A 22291-nucleotide genomic window follows, 5' to 3' on the forward strand; every position below is an offset into this window, starting at 1 on the left:
CTGTAAGAAAAAAATCATACTTGATTAACCAAATAGTGTTCTTTAATGTTCATGATAAATAAATGGTGTCTGGTCAATAACAGGTTCTCAATAAAAATTTGTTGAATGAATTCGGAAGTTCTATAACGTAAAACATTTGACATGATTTTACTCCCAAGGCTGTTAAAAGTCAAAACAATGGCTAAAACAATTTAGTTACTAGGGAGACCTAATTTTCATGTAGACAGTTGAATAATAACAAGAACCAGAGCCTTGCAGTAAACACTCTTCTTCTGGCCGACTTGATCACTGTGGTGACTGTCCAGCATGAATGTGTAATAGCAACACATTTATTTAGTATTTGTTTAAAAAAACAGTGAATGGTAAAAGTAAAAATCTGAAATGGTATCAAACTCTTAATTGAAACGTATTACAGCATAACGTTGGCAAAAAAAATGCACGTGGATTTCATAAACTCTGTGAATAAGCAGGACATTTGTAATGTGAACAGTGGAAGAAGAAGGGAAAAAAGGGTCAAAGGAGTCATTATAGATTCAAAATATTGGTAAATTCTGTCTATAATTCATAAAGAAGGCTGAGAAAGGAAACAGGGATTCTTTGTGTTTTGTTTCTTTGGTTTTTTAACATCATATTAGCAGAGACTTTCTACCATCTGTCTTTCTTCAATATTTGTCTCAACATTTTGCTATTTGTTAGCATTTTTCTTTCTTTAAACAGTTTTATTGAGATACCATTCTCACATACCACATAATTCACCCATTTAGAGTGTACAGTCCAATGGTTTTTAGTATATTCACAAGATTGTACAACCACTACCACCATTTAATTCCAGAACATTTTCATCACCCCTAAAGAAGGCCCTACCTATTAGCAGTCACTCCCCATTTCCACCCCTTCCCCCAGGACAACCATTAGTTTACTCTCTTACCTCTATAAATTTGCCTATTCTGGACATTTCACACAGATGGAATCATACAATATGTGGTCTTTTGTGATTGGCTTCTTTCACTTAGATAATGTTTTCAAGGTTCATTCTGTTGCAGGATGTATCTGTGTTTCAGTTCTCTTTGTTGCTGAGTAATATTCCATTGTGTGGAAATACCACATTTTATTAATTCTTTCATCAAGTGATAGACATTTGGGTTGTTTTCATTTTAAAGCTGTTTTGAATAATACTGCTGTGAACCTTCGTGTGCAAGTTTTTGGGAGTATACATCTAAGAGTGGAATGGCTGGGTCATATAGCAGCACGGTGCCAACTTTTTAAATCAACTTTTAAAAATTTGAGATACAATTCACATACCACAAAATCCACCATTTTAAAGTGTACACTTTACTGGGTTTTAGTATATACACAAGGCTATGCAACCATCATCAACATCTAATTCTAGAAAAATTTCACCACTGCAAATAATGTACACATTACCCTTGAATTAACATTGGATCAGTAAGCCTAGATGCCTCTGCTCTTTCTTTTGCCTTGGAAAAATGATTTAAAACACATTGTCATTTTTATTAAAATCAAAATTTCAAGTGGGTATTTGAAAAATAAGCACACTGACTTTCTAAAATAATGGGTTTATTGAGTTGTAATTCACATACCATAAAATTCATATGTTTAAAGTGTACAATTTAGTGGTTTATAGTACATTCACAAAGTTGTGCAATCATTACCACTGTCTAATTCCAGAACATTTTCATCGTGCCAGAAAGAAACCTTTTACCCACTACCAGTCATTCCCCATTCTCCCCTTCCTCTAGCCTCTGGCAACCACTAATTTACTCTCTGTCTCTGTAGATTTTCCTATTCTGGACTATGTTTAACTTTCTGAAGTGTAAAAAAGAATTCTTATACCATTGTCCATTAACCACTTCTTTGAAGCATAAATCATTTGGCTACACACACGTGCATTCACACATACACACGCACACACACCTATTGTTTTTGTCACTACTGACATTTTCACACCTCCATCCCACTTTGTTGTACTCACAGGTGAGCTCAGCACCTGTTAAAATACCAAAGTGGGGAAAATACAAGCAGCATATGGCAAATTATTGGTATCCTCAATAGAGAGATTTACTCATCTCTGCAGTGACCATATAATTACAAACTAAAACAAGATAATTTTTCTTTTTTAATATATTTATTTATTTTTGGCTGTGTTGGGTCTTCGTTGCTGTGTGCGGGCTTTCTCTAGTTGTGGTGAGCGGGGGGCTACTCTTCGTTGCGGTGTGCAGGCTCCTCAGTGTGGTGGCTTCTCTTGTTGCGGAGCACGGGCTCTAGGCACACGGGCTTCAGTAGTTGTGGCATGTGTGCTCAGTAGTTGTGGTTCGTGGGCTCTAGAGTGCAGGCTCAGTAGCTGTGGTGCATGGGCTTAGTTGCTCCGCGGCACGTGGGATCTTCTGGGAGCAGGGCTCGAACCCATGTCTCCTGCATTGGCAGGCGGATTCTAAACCACTGCACCACCAGGGAAGTCCAAAACAAGATAATTTTTAAATCAAAAACACCTCTTCCAAAAGATAATCTAAACACTATAATACCCAGAATTGCTGAGGATGTAAACAAAGAGGCACTCTCATACACTGTCAATTGGAATTTAAAGTTTTATAACACTTCTCAAGCCCAATTTGGCCACATGTGTCAAAAACCTTTAACATATGTGTCTTTTTGACCCAGAAATTCCACTTTAAGGAATTTATTATTAGGAAATTATCTTAGGAACCCTTGAAGATGTGTGTGTGTGTGTGTGTGTGTGTGTGTGTGTGTGTGTGTGTGTGTAGGGTTGTTCATTATCTCATTGATATTTAAAATATCAGAAAACAGGAAAAAATTCTAAATATTTTGTAAGAGAAAGAGGTTAGTTACTTAGCTTACCAAAGAGCCATATGATCAATTACCAAGCTGCTGATAAAAATTATATTGAGGACCAGTGATGAACAGTGGATTTTAAATAAAAACCACATCATCATTTACATTAGCACCCCACAAAATGAAATACTTAGGTATAAATCTAACAAAATATGTACAAGAGCTATTTGAGAATAACTCCCAAACTCTAATGAATGAAATCAAATAAATGGAGAGATAGTCTGTGTTCCTGAATAGGAAGAGTCAGTATCATCAAGATGTCAGTTCTTCCCAACTTGATTTATAGATTCTTTGCAATCCCAGTCAAAATCCCAACAAGTTCATGTGTGGATATTGGCAAACAGATTCTAAAGTTTATATGCAGAGGGAAAAGATACAGAATAGCCAACACAGTATTGAAGAACAAAGTTGGAGGACTAATACTATAGATTTCAAAACTTACTACAGTAAAGCTACAGTTATTAAGACTGTGTGAAATTGGCAAAAGAATAGACAAATAGATCAGCGGAACAGAATAGACAGTCCAGAAATAGACTCACATAAATATCGTCAACTGATCTTTGACAAAGAAGCAAAGGCAATACAATAGAGCAAAGACAGTCACTTCGACAAATGGTGCTGGAACAACTAGACATCCACACACAAAAAATGAATCAAGACATAGACTTTAGGCCCTTCACAAAAATTAATTCAAAATGGATCATAGACCTAAACATAAAATGCAAAATTATAGACTCCTATAAGATAACATAGGAGAAAACCTAGGTGGCTTTTTTGATACACAAAAGGCACAATCCATTAAAGAAATAATTAATACTGGATTTTATTAAAATTAAAAACATTTGCTTTGTGAAAAATGATGTCAAGATAATGAGAAACAAGCCACAGACAAGAGAAAATATTTATGAAAGACACATCTGATAAAGAACTGTTATACAAAGAATTCTTAAAATACAACAATAAGAAAACAAACAACCCAGTTAAAAAATGGGCCGAAGAATTTAACAGACACCTTGCCAGAGAAGATATACAGATGGCAAATAAGCTATGAAAAGATGCTTCACATCATATGTCATTAGGGAAATGCAAATTAAAACAACAACGAGATACCACTACGCATCTATTTAGAGTGGCCAGAATGTGGAACACTTACAACGCCAAATGCTGGCAAGAATGTGAAGCAACAGGAACACTCATTCATGCTGGTGGGAATGCAAAATGGTACAGCCACTTTGGAAGACAGTTTGGTGGTTTCTTACAGAAGTAAACCTACTCCTACTATATCATCCATCAGTCATGCTCCTTGGTGTTTATCCAAAGGAGTTGAAAGTAAATGTCCATACAAAAACCTGCACATGGATGTTTATAGCAGCTTTACTTATAATTGCCCAAACTTGGAAGCTACCAAGATGTCCTTCAGCATGTGAATGGATAAATAAACTGTGGTACGTCCAGACAATCGAGTAGTATTCTGCAATAAAAAGAAATGAGCTATCAAGCCACGAAAAGACATGGAGGAACCTTAAATGTATATTACTAAGTTAAAGAAATTAACCGTATAAGTTAACTATTTATATTTGTTCTCTATGTAATATTGTATTTTAATTTTTAAAATATTATGCAACTTAGCAATAAATACTTTTATAGTTAAAAAATGCCACAAAAGTGGCAATGAATTTTTTTTAAACTCTGAAATATTACAAGATAAATAACATAAATCTTGTGAAAGAGGAAAGCCTTCATCTTTCACTTTGTCAAAAAGTAGTTGCTAAAAAGCAACCAGAGGTTTCAGGAGGGAAAAAAAGGAAAATAAGTCCTTATGTACCCTTTTGCCATGGCATTGGCCTACAGGAAGAACTGAGGAAGACTGTCAGTCTTTTTAAAACGACGCAGCCCCCGCGGTAAAGACTATTCAAGCGATTTTATGTGTTCTCGGAGGAAGTCTTTGAACTAGGGATCCTTTCCTGAGAAAGTTCCTTTTTCAATCACCAAATAGAAAGGAACCCTTTCTGAAGATTGTCTTGGAGGATTAGATGTCTGTGGGGAGGGATGGATGGATGGATGGATGGATGGATGAATTGATAGGTGGATGGATGGGCAGATGGACAAGTGGACAGATGGACAGATGGATGGATGGAGGGATGGACAGATGGACAGACACAGGGATAGATGGATGATGAATGGATGGGTGGATAGGTGGGTGGATGGGTGAATAGAAAGCATAGCTGTTGACTACATGAAAACATGGAATAGTCTCTAGAAATGTTACTCCCTTAAGAATTTACAGTTAATTACATAATTAAATCAACAAATAATTATTGAAAGCCAACTGCTGGACACTGCATTTGGCAAGGTCCCTGAAGTACATGTCCTTGACCTCATGAAGCATTCAAACTAGAGGCAGAGACAAAGAGCATGCAAATTAATACATCAATTATTAAAAATTATGAAAAGTACTTTCAAGAGAATTATCATTATCATCCTAATTTTTAATTCCATTAAATTAGAAACAAGTTAGAGGTGCCAATTCCTTCTTACAGGAGGAACATTGGCCACCACAGAGAGAGGGGGACCTAAGATCACATTTTAAAAATGTGAATATTGGCCAAGTTGCTTGACCTCTGGGCCAACTTTGCTGCTGCCAAAAAAAAAAAAAAAAAAGTGAGAAAGATAAATTTACTTCACATTTGTATTTGAAGATCAACTAAAAAAGTGCACTGCATATAAAATATATTGCATATATATCAACTCAGAAACATTTATTATAACTGAAATTTTAAAATATTTTTATTAAATATATCTCTTTTCACTTTGTATATCTATAATATCTAACTCTTGGAATTATTTTTAAAATACTGCTACCATACTTAAAAGTATTCAATCACTATTGTATTAAGCTGCCCTCTGGTGGCTTTTAATTTAGTATATATCTTTAACTACATTAGCATCTGATGTGAAGTATATTTAAGGTACTGTAGTTTGTTTAATACCATATTAATTCCTACTTTCTAAATGTACTTATTTGGCAGAGGCTTTGAAATTTTCATTTAATAAAAATAGACACTGGCTAATGTCTAGAACAGGGAAAAACAGTTAGAAAATTCATGAAGCAGAGTTTCTACATCCAGTGCAATGAATCATCACTTATTAGCATTGTTTCTCTTATTATCATTATAGTACAGGAGTGACTGATATGAGCCTCAATCATAAAGCACAGAATATAACAATCAAAAATGCCTGAAAACTAAAATACGTTTATTAAGTAATGGTCCCTCATACATACTAAAGGCTCTCGTATCACACAATACAGTTAACCTTGGCAATGAACGTATAGAATATTCTCATTAATGAATTGGCTAAATGTTTGTCACTGCCCCAAATAATTTTATAGAGCTGTCTTTTAACTTCCTGCCAAAGATAAACATGATGTACCTGCTGAAAAGATACTTTTGGTCAAACCAGTCTCTTGTCTTTTGATAATAAAATGGAAATTGTCAATCACTTTTGTTTTATTTTGTTGAACTTTCTCTAGTATAATGATTGTAATGTACAAAATGACCTTGATTACAAGAACAATATATTTAACCATAAGTGTTTGAAAGTTAGAGTATCATTCAAATTTTCCTATTATTATTCTTTTTAGATAAGGCAAGATCTATTTGGACAAAAATTATTTATCTTACATGTATACTCTTTAGATCAGGGAAAGGAGATCCACATTACATGAGATTAAACATTTTTTAAGTTCAGATGTTTATTTAGGTATTTGAGTACCTTCTGTGTGCCTAACCCTGCACTCTAGAAAAAATGTCCATTCCAGAATAGAAGCTCCAAATACATTTTAAGCTGTTGCAAAATCATGGGAATTAGCACTTGAGAGGAAAAGTGCTCCAATGGTTCAGGAAAGAATTGAGAGCTATATTAGCTGCAGGGGGGAATAAAAGCCTCTAGAGGAAATGGCACTTGAACTGGGCTGTGATAGATTGATGGGATTTGGGTGGCAAAGAATCAAATGTTGAACACATTTCAGATCAGAAAATAAAGATGAACAAAAAGATGTAAGGGGATCACATGTTGGTGAAAAACGTTGAGGGAACTGAGCTGAACATGTCATCTTTTAAAACAAATCTACACAGTGTTGTAGTTGAATACAGAAATAAATCTTCAGCTATGTTTAGCAAAATTCAGAAGATTCAAAGCAACAATAGTTTTACCTAATTAGGTAACACATATGAACTGCTATTCGTCCACACCATTGAGCAATTGACCATTATTAGTAGAATTAGTAGGATCTATGGATCAATGGTTATAACAGAGACTAAGTGCAATTATTATGTTATTTTAAGCTGCTGAAGTTTTTCATAACTGAGATACCATTTAAACAGAGAAATGCACAGATCTTATGTGTACAATTTGGTCAGTTTTCACAAAACTGACACACAGGTTTCAGTTCTGACACCTGTGCTCATCCACACTCCCATCAAGATAAAGACTGTTCTATCACAGCAGAAAGTTCTCTCAGCTCATTCCCAGTTATCCCCATCACCACCACCCGCAAGCAACTGCTGTTCTGATTTCTGTAACCATAGATTAGTTTTGCCTGTTCTTGAACTTCATGTAAGTGAAATCATAAAGTATGTACTCTTCTCAGTCTGGATTCTTTTACTCAGCACAATGTTTGTGAGACTCATCCTTGTGGTTGTATCAGTAGTTAGTCCCTTTTTATTGCTGAGTTGCATTCCACTGTATGAATATATCACAGTTTATCTACTGTCCTCTTTATGGATACCTGAGCTGGTTCCAAGTTAAGGCTACCAGGAATAAAGCTGCTATGAACACTTACGTATAGGTCTTTGTGTAGTCATCTTTTCATTTCACTAGGGTACATATTTAGGAGTGGGATTGCTGAATTGTATGGTAAGTATATGTTTAACTTTATAAGAAACTGCCTAACAATTTCCCAGAGTGGTTATATCATTTTATACTTCCACTAGCAAAACATGAGGGTCTATAGAGTTTTTATTCTCTTTAGTTTCAGTCATTCTAGAGGGTGTACAGTATCTCATTGTGGTTTAAAATTGTATTTTTATAAGAACTTAATGATGTTGAGCATTTTTCAAGTGGCTATTGGCCATTTCTTGTCTTTTTTGTGAAATGACTGTTCAAACATTTTTAACTGTTTTTTTTCTTTAATATTTTTTATTTTATTTTTTGCTGCGTAGGGTCTTAGTTGTGGCATGCGGGATCTTCTGTTGCGGCGCACAGGCTCCTTGCTACGCTGGGCGGGCTTCTCTCTAGTTGCGGCATGCAGGCTCCAGAGCACGTGGGCTCTGTAGTTGAGGCACACAGGCTCTCTAGGTGTGGCCCGCGTGCTCATTAGTTACAGTGTGCGGGCTTAGTTGCCCCGCGGCATGTGGGATCTTAGTTCCCTGACCAGGGATCAAACCCGCAACCCCTGCATTGGAAGGAGCATTCTGAACCCCTGGACCACCAGGGGAGTCCTTTGACTATTTTTAAGATTGGATTTTTTAATATTCTTATCAAGTTGCAGGTATTCTTCATATATTTAGGATGCAGGTGTTTGGTCAGACACGTGTTGTAAACGTTTTCTCCCAGCCTGTAGCTTATCTATTTGGTCTCTTAACATTGTCTTTTTGAAAATGTTTATTTGTGTATTTATTTATTTATTTGCCATGCTGCATGGCTTGTGGGATCTTATTTCCCTCACCAGGGATCGAACCTGGGCCCACAGTAGTGAAAGCACTGAGTTTTAACCACTGGACCAATGGGGAATTCCCTGCAAGTGTTTAATTTTGATGAAGTCCAATTTACCAATTTTTTTTTCCTTTTGTGGTCAGTGTTTCCTGTTTTCCTCAGGAAATCTTTGCCTACCCCAAGGTTGCAAAGATATTGTCCTATGATTTCTTCTAGAAGCTTTATCGTTTTAGATTTTATGTTTAGGTCTATAATCCATCTTGAATTAATTTTTGTGTATGGTGTGAGGTGAGTTGAGTTCCATTTTTCCCAACATGAATATCTAGTTGTTTCAGCACTGATGAAATGACTTTATTAAGTTTAATTTCTCTGAAATTATGTCAAGACACAGGAAACTTTTAAAAGATTACTGAAAAAAGGGAAATTAGGAGTAAAAAGGGCACTTGACTCATACTTGAGTCATTCTTTGAACTCATATAGAAAACATGCACAAATGACTGTTAATATTTTTAAAAATACAGCCACCACACATATGAATTTCTGACAGCTCTATTCCCTGAATGAACTAACAAAACTATTTTATATGGAAAGGGTGCTCAATCTGTAGGAGAATCCTGACTTGTTTGAAAATTTGCAGCATCTTTCTATTTCACTAAGTGCCTCTGAAGCCAGTTAAATATTTTGGAGGTGGGGAGGAACCTTGAGTGGACCTTTTGACCGTGCAAAAATAAAACCCAAATCTCTCTAAATAGAAGTGTTAAGGACTCCTAGGAGCTAGACGGCACACGATGACACACAATGGGCTGGGGCAGGCTTTAGACCAGGACAAGAGAAGAAAACTAGATTTTTCTCTCTCTTTGGTCCTCAGATGAGATGGGGGTTTGTGTTCTGGGTAGGTGGTAACTTGGAGGAGGCATAAACATGGGGTAGAAGGAAGGGGTCGAGGGTAGGGTAGGTGAGCAGCATTTTATCAACAAGTCAAGGAATAAAATCAAAGGTCAGAATCCCCCCTTGGGAAAGGTTTAGCTGTGAACCCCTGAATTACTCATTCCAGTGGCTGTTTTCCTGCATGTTTTTCCATTCCATAGACTCCCAAGTTCTTGGTAAAGTTATAGCTAGATCTTGCTTAGGGAAGTTAAGAGAGGGGCTGTGCTTCAGCTTGGAGTGAAATTGAAAGGGTAGGGGGCAGCAACCTCAAAAAAGTGACCTGTGAGAAGCTGAAAGAATAAACAGAAAAGCTTTGCAAAAAGAATATAAACCACAGAGAGAATACCAAGTGTTTGTTTTAGATGTAACATATTCCAACTTATATGAGGCACCATGTATTTATTGTGAGGATTTCTATGTTTTCAAGTAGAAAATTTAGATTTAGAGAAGGATTAATTAATGAAGCAAAGAGTAGGGTCACACACGATTTGACTCTTTTTTAAAAAAGCAGTTTGAAAGATGAAAGCTAAATGAAGGTATGAGTGTAATTCTACAGCACAAAAGTTATATTCATGGGGTCACCTTGGAATTGTCTGACTTACACGAAATCATCTAAATGAGTGCTTCTCAAATTTTAATGTTCATTCTGAAACGAATATACGTCAATTATACCTCAATAAATTAAAAAAAGAACTTTAATGTTCATACAAATAATCTGTGGATTCTGATTCAGAAGAACAAGGATGGGACCTAGGAGTCTATATCTTTAACAAGTCTAAAGCAGCGCTTCTTCAAGATCTGTGCCTAGACCAGCAGCATCAGTACCACTTGGGAACTGGTCAGAATCAAAATTCTCAGACCACACTTCAGAACTGCTGTCCTGACAACTCTTGAGGTGGGGCCCAGCAATCTGACCGAACAAGCCCTCCAGGTGATTCTGATGCACACTCAAGTTTGAAAGCCAATGCTCTAGAGCTGCACTGTCAGTCATATGTATAAATTCAAAATGTATAAAATTAAATAAAAGTAAAAATTCACTTCTTCAGCATCATTAGCCACATTTCAAATACTCAATAGCCACATGGGGTAATGGCTACCCTACTGGGCAAAGAAGACATAGAACATTTCCATCATTGTAAGAAGTTCTATGAGACACTGCTGCTCTAGAGTACTATGTATTTGCAATGCTGGCTTCACATGAGAATCACACAGTGGGATTTTTTTAAAGTACCATTTCTTGGGCCCACACCAGACCAACTGAGTCAGAATCTCTGGGAGTGAGATCTTAATCCTCAAAAATTCCTTCTGCACTTGCCCTAAGCTATGAAGATCACCAGCAGCAGAAGTGGGAATAGGAGGTTGGGTAGATAATCCCATCTACTGCAGTATCAAGGAATGAGAGATGGGTTTTTCTAAAATCCCACACTGGGACTTTGAATGTTTTACCTCCATAAACTTCCTTCCTATGAACAAAACAGAGACAGTATTTTCCTTCAGAGAGTTTATAATTCAGCTGGGAAGTCAGTCCTCAAGTAAACTATAAACAATACAGAGAAACAAGAGTTATGAAATGAGGTATACTATGTGCTTTAGGAACCCACAGCAGAGGAATCTAGGGGTCAGGAAGGGTCTTCCCAGACAAGGGACATTTAAGTTGAGTCCATAAGGATGAATAGGAATCTTTCAGAAGAATAGGAGGGGTGGAAAGTTTCCCAGGCAAAAACAACAATATGTCCAAAACCTCGAAAGCAAGAGGGACTCTATGGTGAGTTCAAGGAACTGAATGAAGTTCAGAATGACTGGAGTGTGTGGTAACACAGGAGATGGGATGCAGAGGTTGTTGGGGACCAGACATCACAGGGCTTTATAAATAAGGTGATCTTTTATCCCATTTTCTCAGACAGTCTCAGCTTACACACCTGTTCCTTCATAATTACTAACAGCACTCCCTTTCACTCTCCAAAGTGCCCCGTTTGGACGATAAATTAAATGGTCATATTTCCTACAGGTAAAACTTCAACTTTATCCTAATGGGAACATATTGACGAATTTTAGGCAGAGAATTGACATTGTTAAAATGTTTTGAAACAATTCCTTTGGCTGCAGAGAGAACAATGAATTGAAGACCAGTTAGAAGGCTGTTACAATTATACAGGCAAGAGACGATAGTGTCCTGGAGTTGTGGCATTGTGCATGGAGAAAAGTGGACAGAACTGTGAACTACTAAGAAAAGAGGAAGATAACAACTGAGTGTATGGACAGATGGGAGTCAAGTTGACCACTTTTCTACCTTGGGCAGGGAGTAATATAATTTGCTATGACAGAAGAGGAAGAAGGAAGGAAAACATTTTTGAGAGAAATGAGGTGTGCTGAATGATTCAAAAATGTCAAGTAAAATGAGGTCTGAAAATTCACTGGCCACATTGATGAGAGAAGTTTTTCTGGATTTTATGGGGCTAATGACTACATTGCAATGGGATGAATAGGAGGTGAATGGAATGGAAGGGAAATGAAGGGAAGAAATTGAGTGGAGGTAACTCAAGAAGCTTGGCTTTAAAGAGCAGGGGAGGGCCTTCCCTGGTGGTGCAGTGTTTAAGAATCCGCCTGCCAACGCAGTGGACATGGGTTCGAGCCCTGGTCCGCGGAGCAACTAATCCCGTGCGCCACAACTACTGAGCCTGTGTTCTAGAGCTCGCGAACCACAACTCCTGAAGACCGCATGCCTAGAGTCCATGCTCCACAACAAGAGAAGCCACTGCAATGAGAAGCCCGCGCACTGCAACAAAGAGGAGCCCCCGCTCACCGCTAGAGGAAGCCTGCGCACAGCAACGAAGACCCAGCACAGCCAATAAATAAATAAATTTATTTTTAAAAAATAATTTTAAAAAAATTAAGAGGAGGGGAGAAATTTAGCTGTGGGAAATTGAAATTGGAGGTTTCCTTTCTTTTAAATAGTTTTTCCATGTGTAATTGCTAATTAGAAGGATCAGATAGAGAAGATTTGAAGATGTGGAAAAGAGAAGCAAGAGAGAAGGATCCAGAGTATAAATGAAGGTTTATTAGTTATCTATTGCTACATAAGAACTTATCCCCAAATTTAGCAGCATAAAACAGTAAATATTTATTATCTCACAGTTCCTGTGTGTCAGAAACCAGGGCACAGCTTAACTGGCACTTCTGGCTCAAACTCTCTCATGAAGTTGCTGTCAGGCTATTTGCTGGGTCTGTGGTCTCATCTGATGACAACAATGGGGGAAGAGGAGGGAAGAGGATCTGCTTCTATATTTCCTCATGTATTATTGTCACCATTCAGCTTCTCACAGGCTGTTGGGCTAAGAGCCTCAGTTCCTTGTTGGCTGTCAGCCAGTGGCCTCCCTTAGTCCATGAACCTCTCCATAGGGCACCTCACAACATAGCAGCTGGCTTCCTTCAGGGTCAGTAAGTGAGAGAGGAAGAGGGAGCTAGAAAGTACCCAAGACAGAAGTCATAATATGTTTGTTAACCTAACCTCAGAAGTTACATTCCATTACTTTCACTGTATTCTATTTTGGCGGAGAAGTCACCTATGTCCAACCTTCATTCAGGGGGAGGGAATTTCACAGGGTATGAATATCGTTAAGTGAGAGTCATTGGGAGCCATTTTATAGACTGCCTGCCACAGAGTAATAAAGTATCAACAGAAGAGGGAGACCTCTTCTCCGGTAATAGAAAGGGGAAAGAGTTGGATGTAGATTAGGGCAGTTTTGGATAATTGTAGTGAGAATGGACAGAGTACTTTTCAGATGGCTTCTATTTTCTATGCCAAGTAAGAGGCACCATTTTTTAAAATTTTTATTTATTTAGTTAGTTTTGGCAGCGTTTGGTCTTCTTTGCTGCGTGCGTGCTTTCTCTAGTTGTGGTGAGCGGAGGCTACTCTTCGTTGCGGTGCATGGGCTTCTCATTGCGTTGGCTTTTCTTGTTGCGGAGCATGGGCTGTAGGCACGCGGGCTTCCATAGTTGTGGCTCGTGGGCCTTAGAGCTCAGTCTCAGTAGTTGTGGCACACGGGCTTCATTGCTCTGCAGCATGTGGAAACTTCCCAGACCAGGGCTTGAACCCGTGTCCCCTGCACTGGCAGGCAGATTCTTAACCACTGTGCCACCAGGGAAGCCCCACACCATCTTTTTTTGAGAATTAAGAGGAAATTGTTGTTTTGATAGTAGAAAAGCTTTGAAACAACCACTGTTGGGTATAAGAGAAAGAAGTGAGCTGAGAAACAGAGGACTGACTGGGAATATTATGGGCCCAGCTGAAGTGCGGATCCACAAAATTATAGTAAAATCAATCTGCCCAGAAGGGTGATTTTTCTCCAGCAGCACTTAATAATAGGCAAGAGGAAGTTCTCCATGGCTACTTTCTGATGATTGTCCACTTTCCCTTAGGGTGACACGGAAAGCATGAAAAATTGCTGAGGTTGACACCAAAATTTATATAACCATAAAACTGAGCAAAATAGCTTCCAGTGTCAGAGTCTAAAAAAGGAAACTGTCACACAGAGTTTCATTTGCCACAAAATTCATGGAGAGTCAGGTTAGCACAAAATAGGCCAGGTTGCTAAGTTATTGGGTTAGCCAAAAAGTTCGTCGGGTTTTTCCATAACATCTTATGGAAAACCCCAATCTAACTTTTTGGCCAACCCAATATATGCCATAAAGTTGATTATCTGCCTTCACTGGAATTCATGCTTGCTAAAGATAGTTAAACCCATCGACCACAGGAGAGTGTTATAAGTCTTTCATTGCTTATTTTGGAAAAGATTTTTTTTTTAATGAAAAATCCCCAAAATGAATTCTTGAGAAACAGGTTCACCAGTTCACTCTGCCTTCTGAACAAAACCTAATTAAAGCTCTACTCTGATGCTTCTATTTCTTATATATAAAACTTGTCCTATTCTAAGAAGAATGAGAAACTTTCCCTAGACTGGAGGCCTGCCTAGTGACTGGGAGGGGCTATCAACCTGTCACGGTTGGCCCTCTGCCAAGTGAGCTAATCACGTGTCAGCTGCCTTGCCGACACTTGGCCACTGCAGTGGAGCGAAGGCCCTGATAAAAACAGGCATATACAGCACCATCTCCCACCCTTGTGTGCATGTGTTGTTGGACCATGAAAGTGAAGATATTCAGGTTCCCTAGCCTGACTCCACTCAGCCTTGCCTCACCTATTTCTTTATATTCTAGTACCTAGGGAACAAAGGACATCCAAAGAATAGAACATAAAAAGGCAACATGGGACTTCCCTGGTGGCGCAGTGGCTAAGAATCTGCCTGCCAATGCAGGGGACACAGGTTCGATCCCTGGTCCGGGAAGATCCCACATGCCGCGGAGCAACTAAGTCCGTGCACCACAACTACTGAGCCTGCGCTCTAGAGCCCATGAGCCACAACTACTGAGCCCATGTGCCACAACTTGTGAAGCCCGTGCGCCTAGAGCCTGTGCTCCGCAACAGGAGAAGCCACCGCGATGAAAAGCCCGTGTGCCTCATCAAAGAGTAGCCCCTGCTCGTGCAACTAGAGAAAGCCCACACGCAGCAATGAAGACCCAACACAGCCAAAAATAAATAAGTAAAATAAATATTTATATTAAAAAAAGCAACGTAAGGCAGGAGATAAACTTTTGCTACTCCAGAGACAGTTCAAAGCCAGAACACAAACATGTTGAGATGACAGGCGTTGGATTTCTCCATAGTTGAGATTTTCTCAGACAGGAGAGTCTGAACAGCAGAGAAACAAGGAAGTTTAGGGTTAGCCAATAAGCATGGTTGACACATTGACCGTGATAGGGTAGGACCTGGAGACCGGAGGGCCTGAGAGATGTGAAGAGGGTAGTATTGCCAATGAGTGGGTGGTGTTGATAAAGCAGACCAGAGGTGCCAAGGATGACTCAACCGCTGAGCTAGAAGGAGAAGCAGTTGTAGCCCTAAACTGGGCTTTGAATTCACTCCCTCTGGGAGGTTTACAGTGTTATCATGGTATAATGGCTTTTGCCCACTAACTGCTATGCATGACATGATTTATACAGGAGAATGCTTTCCAGATTCCAGTGTTTTTACAGAGATTTAGTCATCTCTCTTCTGTAGAGTGGCGACTCCTACCTAGATCTTGTGGGAGGAACAGAGCAGCCAAAACACGCCTGGGTAATCACTAGATATGACAACTGAGAGAGATTAAGTTATGTAACAGGTAAAAGTCCTTCCTGGTACAAGATTGCCCTTCAAGCAACAGATTCCTTCTAAATATCTTTTCCTTACTATTGAAGGGGAAATGCTCGTTGTAGAAAACTTAGGAAACTGATCCATCCACTTACCCATTCATTCAGTGAAAACACAGAGAGCCTTGGTGGCTTTGCTGGAGTCACAGGGATACAACAACAAATACGGCAGATAAGGTCCCTGCTTTCATGGGCCCTGCTTCCTAGTGAGGGAGACTGCTAATTAAAAAGCATATTTTAGTTAAGGAAAAAATGATCAGGGCAATGAGATGAAGAATGACTGCTGGGTGGGGTGGGGAGTGGAGACACAGCAGATGGGGTGCTCAGAAAAGGCCTCCTACAGGAGATGACAGTTGAACTGAGATCTGAATAACGAGAAGGGATCAGTCAGAACTGGGAGAAGGGCATGTTAAGTGAAAGTAATACTTGCCAAGCCCTTAAAATGGGAGAGATGTTAGCCAAGGCTAGGAACTGACCACAGCCCACTGGGGCTGGAGTTGAATGAGCCAAGCAAAGAGCTGTCGGAGATTCAGTTAGAGTAGTCGGCAAAAGCAGGACTGTGAAAGACCCTGCAGATAGTGGGAAGGATTAGCATTTTGTTCCAGGTGCAATGGAAAGTCAAGTTGGGATTTTAGTCAAGGAAGACACATGATTTTTCTACATTTTTAAAAGATGACTTTGGAGAAAGGAGGGGGGATAAATTAGGAGTTTGGGAGTAAAATGTATATACTACCATATATAAAATAACCAACAAGGACCTATTTTTATATATGTAAATAAACTGAATAACTGTGCTGTACACCTGAAACTAACACAACATTTTAAATCAGCTATGCTTCAACAAAAATTTTTTTTAAAAAAGATGACTTTGGCTGCTTTGTGAACAATGAATAGGGAAGGTATAAGAAAGTATTAAAAAGAAAACAAAATCTATGAATATGTTTCCAGAATCATAATTCCAATGCACGTACAGTTTTTCTGTGTTTGTTTTTATGGGGCTTTGTTTGTTTTTTTGTTTTTGCTCCAGAAAGCTTTATTGTTTCCATTTGGTCCCTGGCTTGGGAAAGGGGCAGGTACAGTTTTGTGTCTACTTTTATCATTCTATATCATAAGGATATGACCATGTCATTAAAAGTGATATGAAATAATTTTTCAAGTGAATGCATGAAACTCTTGTCTGTGTCTTACCTTAATTTGTTTCACCAGTCCCCTATTGCTGGGCAATTAACTTATTTCCAATTTTGCCTGTTTTAACTATGGCAGCTATAGTGATATTTTTATTTAATCTTCGGCTACATTTTCCACCTCATTAGGACCCATTCCTATATGTGGAATGGGACTATAGGATCAAAAGATACGAGTGCTGGATTGTTCTATTTTCAACTTGGTGAAGCTGGGAACTACAGTGCCCAGAATTCCTTTCCCTGCACGCTTAGAGGTCCAGCTGGCCAAGAGAGGAACTCATGTGAGAGGAACTCACCAGGAGTGAGGCAGCAGCTTTGCTTACTCTTTGGAGGTCTCTGGTGTCAGAAGCTGAGCTGCCTGGTGGGCTCCAGGTTGTCCTCACTCTTCTCTTGGCATCCAGTCCTTTTTCCTGACTGCTGGCCCTGCTGATGGACAGTGGCCCTGGATTGGCTGCCCAATGCCCAGCTGCAGATCCCCAGAGTCAATGGCCTCCCAGAGACCTCCCAACGGATCTGAATCCCCTTTTGCATGCCCACAACAGTGTCTCAGATCTGCTCTCCCTTGTTCACTCACCCCAGTTCTTGAAGGTTGGTGTGTCGCTCTGACTCAAACCCCTGTCAGGGCTTCACTTCCCCAGCTCTCCCCACAGCTGTGTAAGGTCCATTCATATAATAAATCCCATACTCTGTAACACTCATAGTTCTGCTTGCCTCACTAGTACAATATATGAGTATTTTGATGGTTCTTGTGACACATCGCCAGATTGCTTTCCTGAAAACTCATGACCAGTTATACACCCACCAGAAGTTTATGAAAATGCTCATCTCATCACCTTCTCAACAGTATTGATATTTTCAATCACTTTCAATTTTATGGGGAAAAGTTGGTATCTAGTTTTAGTTTACTTCTCTTTGATCACTAATGACATTGACCTTTTTGTGTGTGTGATACTTTGATACTTTCCCTTTTCTTTCCTACTAGGGACAGTTACCATGTTTGTAAAGATTTTTGAAAAATTTGAGAAAACTTAGTAGCAACTTTATTTATACTTCTCCCCTTTTGTCCATTTTGTTGGCACTTCCTGCCTAAGTTTGTTCAGATTATAGACTATAGGTTATTGTTGTTGGTGGTGGTGGCAGTGGGGTGTATGTGTGTTTTAGTCTTATATCATAGCTCAGTATGGTCAATTTATAGATCAGTACAGAAAAATGAATCAGTTAGGGCTTTCAGATTAAAAACAGTAGACATCAAATCTGCTGGAATTAAGGAAAATGGAATTATATGGGAACTCATGGAATTTATGCAAATCTTTAGAGGCCTAGGCCTAAGTTTAGTGATCAGAGTGCTAGTGAAGGAATGAGTAAATTCTACCAATGTCAGTTTCATTTTCACTCTGTTCTAGATTTAAATTCCCAGGAGTGAGCTTGAAATTGACCTAGCTTACACTGGAGCACTGGCCCCTAGTTCCATCTGGTTGTTGAGTGAAAGGATCTGGGTGAAAGAACATCCAAAGGCCCCTTTCTCATCCATAGTGGGAGGGAAGGCACTTGAATTTACCATTTTACCAAAAGTATTTCCAAAGCAGAGGGAGTAATTTCCCAAGGAAAACTGAAGTGTTTTTAAGAAGCACCCCAGTGCTTCCTGAATGTTGGGTGGCCAAAGTCCAAACACACATAAGCAAAATCTAGCAGTGTCGGGTGAATTTTCACTGACATTGATTATGTAGTGAACGCATTCTGGAATCTCATATTTCTTTTTAACTACAAGTAGTCTATGAACCATCATTTATAAACCTATCTTGGAAATATATAAGTGAATTTCCCTTTTAAATTTTTATAATATTATCTGAGCTTTATGGCTTTCAACAACCACTAGTAGATCAAGACTTTTGATTGGGACGTATTACCTGTATTTATCATCCCATATAGGAAAGCCTTATTGCTTAAAAAACTATACAGTCCTGGAGTAGCAATTTTTAATATGTGTGAAATCTTTTCCATGAGGATTATTTCCTTAGAAATATGTTTTACTAAAAAATAGAAGGGATTAACAGAAAGCCCTACCAACAACTTTCAGCATCTTTTATACATGCTTTTAAAAAAATATACATACCTTCTTTTGTGGTTATACAGTTAAAATACCAATATATATTATCAAGCAATTGTGGAGCTGACTTCTGTCCCATTTGCTTTTATGGCAATTACTCTCCAGTAAGAATAAGCAATAAGACCTAGTTTTCTGAATTGCTGGTTGAAAGCAAGTACTTGTTTGGCTGGTAAGTGGGCATTGTAAATAGGAAAGCCACTTTGAAAAAAACTAAAACATGAATTTATAAGCAATTTAGGATTAAAAAATAAGGAACAAGAAAGTGCTCCCATAATATAAGGGATTCGAATCAGAATCTAAAAAGCTCTGGGAACCCAGGCAACTTCCTTCTCAACTGCCCTCTCTGGTCTTGGGTCTCTGGTTTCCACTTTTCTGGACTTCTCTGACTTTTTCCATTTCTTTCTTTATAACAGCCTTTTCTGCTTCTGTACATAGTAGCCCTTTCTCACTTACTACACTATATAAAGTCATTGCCTGTGATTATAGTCTCTGTCTCCATTAACTGTCCTCTAATATTCATTTGCCCTTTTATCTACAGTAAATCATGTTTTAGCTAGGCCCATGACTACTTAGATACACACTACATTTTTCAACCTTCCTTGCAGCCACCTGTGGATTTATGACTCTCTTTTGACCAGAAATAATAAGTAAAAATTCTAGGTCAAACTCTTAAAAGGAATGTGCATTTCCCTTTCCACCTTCCCGTTGGTTGTGAGGTAGGGATGTTGAGAGCTAGAGAGGCTGACCTGTGCCCGGAGAGGAAGCTGGGTCAAGATGCACAGCCATCCTGTAGGCCTGGCTGTCTACCTCAGGGCTCCAACGTGGGAGAGAAATTTCCACTTCTTCTACTCTGGGGTCTCTCTGTCACAGAGGCTTACATAGCATTCTAGATAGTATACACCCTTCAAGATTTGAACCTCTGCAAGGGTGGGTGGCAGGACTTTTCTTTTTCATAGTTGTCCCCAATCTTTAGAACAGATCATATTTGGCACTCAAAAAATGTTGGTTAAATGTTGTTAGGAGCTGAATTGTGTCCTCCCAAAATTAGTATGTTGAAGTCCTAACCCTCAAGTACTGCAGAATGTGACTGTGTTTGGAGACAAGGTGTTTAAAGAGATAAGTACGGTTAAATGATGTCATTAGGGTGAGCCCTGATCCAAAATGACTGATGGTCCTTAGAAGAGGATATTTGGACACAGGCACAGAGGAAAGACCATATAAAGATACAAGAAGAAAACAGCCATCTACACCAGCTACAAGTCAAGGAGAGAAGCCTCAGAAGAAACCAACCCCACTGACACCTTGATTTCAGACTTCTAGCCTCCAGAATTGTGAGAAAATAAATTTCTGTTGTTTAAGCCATCCTGTCTGTGGTTCTTTGTTATGGTAGCCCCAGACAACTAATACAAATGTTTAAATGCTAGGGAAGTTTTTATAAAAGTTTTGTTTTGTTTTGTTTTGTGTTTTTTTTTTTTTTTTTTTTTTTTTTTTTTTGCAGTACGCGGGCCTCTCACTGTTGTGGCCTTTCCTGTTGCGGAGCACAGCCTCCAGACGCACAGGCTCAGCGGCCATGGCTCACGGGCCCAGCCGCTCCGCGGCATGTGGGATCCTCCCGGACTGGGGCACGAACCTGTGTCCCCTGCATCGGCAGGCGGACTCTCAACCACTGCGCCACCAGGGAAGCCCCTGTTTTGTGTTTTAATAAAAGAAGACCTGGGGGATTAATCAAGGTTAGAAAAAATAGGTAGATAGAAAATGTTTTTCTTCTTTTACTCAAGGATAACTTCAATGTGTGCTAGAATCACTTAAAGTAAAAAGAGACCATTAAAGCTAAAAGGCAAAGTTCAATATTTTCAAGTTTGCTGATGATTTGAGTCACTATGGACTTAGCAATTGACTAGAAATCTAATTACTGCTAAGAAATTCAGAGGAAAGATCGTTCTGTATTTTAAAATCCCCAAGAACATTGCAAATTGCACCACTCACATTATCCACAGTAAAAACAACTGCTTTAAATAGAAATTTCTTATGTAGCTGAAGAGCAAATTCTTATTCAAGCAACAGTAATAGCAGAATTTCAAGATGTGCTCAGACCAAAAAAAGTTACTCCTAAGATTTTCTTTAGAGCTTAATGAGCTAAAAATCTATGACTGCACTCAAGTTAGAAGACAAACTTTTATAAAGTATGGGTTTGTTAAGAACTTTCATTTAAAGTAGTAAAAACCTAAAGAGTAAACAAAAAACGTATTTTACTCGAAAGTTACGGGGAGTCTCTCAGAACCAGTAGGCAGAAACCGAAGGTGGCCTCAGGTGAGAGTGGAACCAGGAACTGGATAGTAGTCAAGATCTTCGGCCATCACTCTTACTTTCTGTGTGTGCCTCTTTCTCTGGGCCCTCTTGGTCTCTCACTTCTGTTCCTTTATTCACTTTACTCCCACTCCTATCCTCTTCCTTCTCTCTTGCTCTCTGTGGCCAAAGGTGAAAGTGGTAGTGGTGAGGCATGTTATATAAATAGAGCAGACATACCTTCCATCTACAGGAGCAGGGGTAGTTGTTTCTTGGAGAACTGGGGATGAGTTGTTTTCAGGCTAATATATGTTATCATATTCACTTTAAAAAAATCCACTTGACTTCTCATCCTTGACATTTTCCTTGATTAGAAAAATCACACACTTTTGGTAGCTGAATATAAATACTTTTAAAAAATTCACATCATTGTCTTCCTATTTTCTTAATGAATTGTGATTTGAAACAAGATGAAAATGAGCCAGGCATTCTAAAAGATCTTGCTTACAAATTAAGAATTTTATCTTAAACCAAATAAGAGATTAAATAGAAGAAAAATGAATTTAGCTTGCATTTCTGTTACCCGATATCAAGAACAGAAGGTAGGAGAAGGCAGTCTACATTTATGATGCCTGTAGGCAAAACATGAGGAAAATACTATGTTTTGGAAAAAAAAAAGTGAAGTCCTATTTAGAGTTCACTGAGGAGTCTATATTTAGAACTTTTTCCCAAGGCAATTTCAATTGTATTTATGAGGTGGTTTTGTTTTGTTTTGATCATCTCAGTGTGTGTTTTAAGTGTCTTTTATGTAATGCTAAATATGAACTTTTGGACAGTTTCAAGAATTTAAAAGACTAAGTGGCACTGTATTTTTATAACGTCACTGAGAAGACTAATGAAATATCATACCAATTTGTTTACACTTTTCTTATGCTTCAAACAATAAAGGCATTTTACC

At 38.7% G+C, this 22291-nt stretch overlaps 1 protein-coding gene across 1 annotated transcript in view; it reads right to left on the bottom strand.

Annotated features, from left to right (window-relative positions):
- Positions 1-3669: 3669 nt before the first annotated feature.
- PTTG1IP2 (PTTG1IP family member 2) overlaps positions 3670-22291 on the bottom strand; it is a 65353-nt gene continuing 46731 nt past the window's right edge. The window contains exon 7 of the mRNA XM_073809739.1: positions 3670-4342. The gene's annotated coding sequence lies outside the window, so the exon portion shown is untranslated. The remainder of the gene's footprint in view (positions 4343-22291) is intronic.

This window comes from Tursiops truncatus, chromosome 9 (genome assembly GCF_011762595.2).
Source record: "Tursiops truncatus isolate mTurTru1 chromosome 9, mTurTru1.mat.Y, whole genome shotgun sequence".
In the NCBI taxonomy this organism is placed as follows: Eukaryota; Metazoa; Chordata; class Mammalia; order Artiodactyla; family Delphinidae; genus Tursiops; species Tursiops truncatus.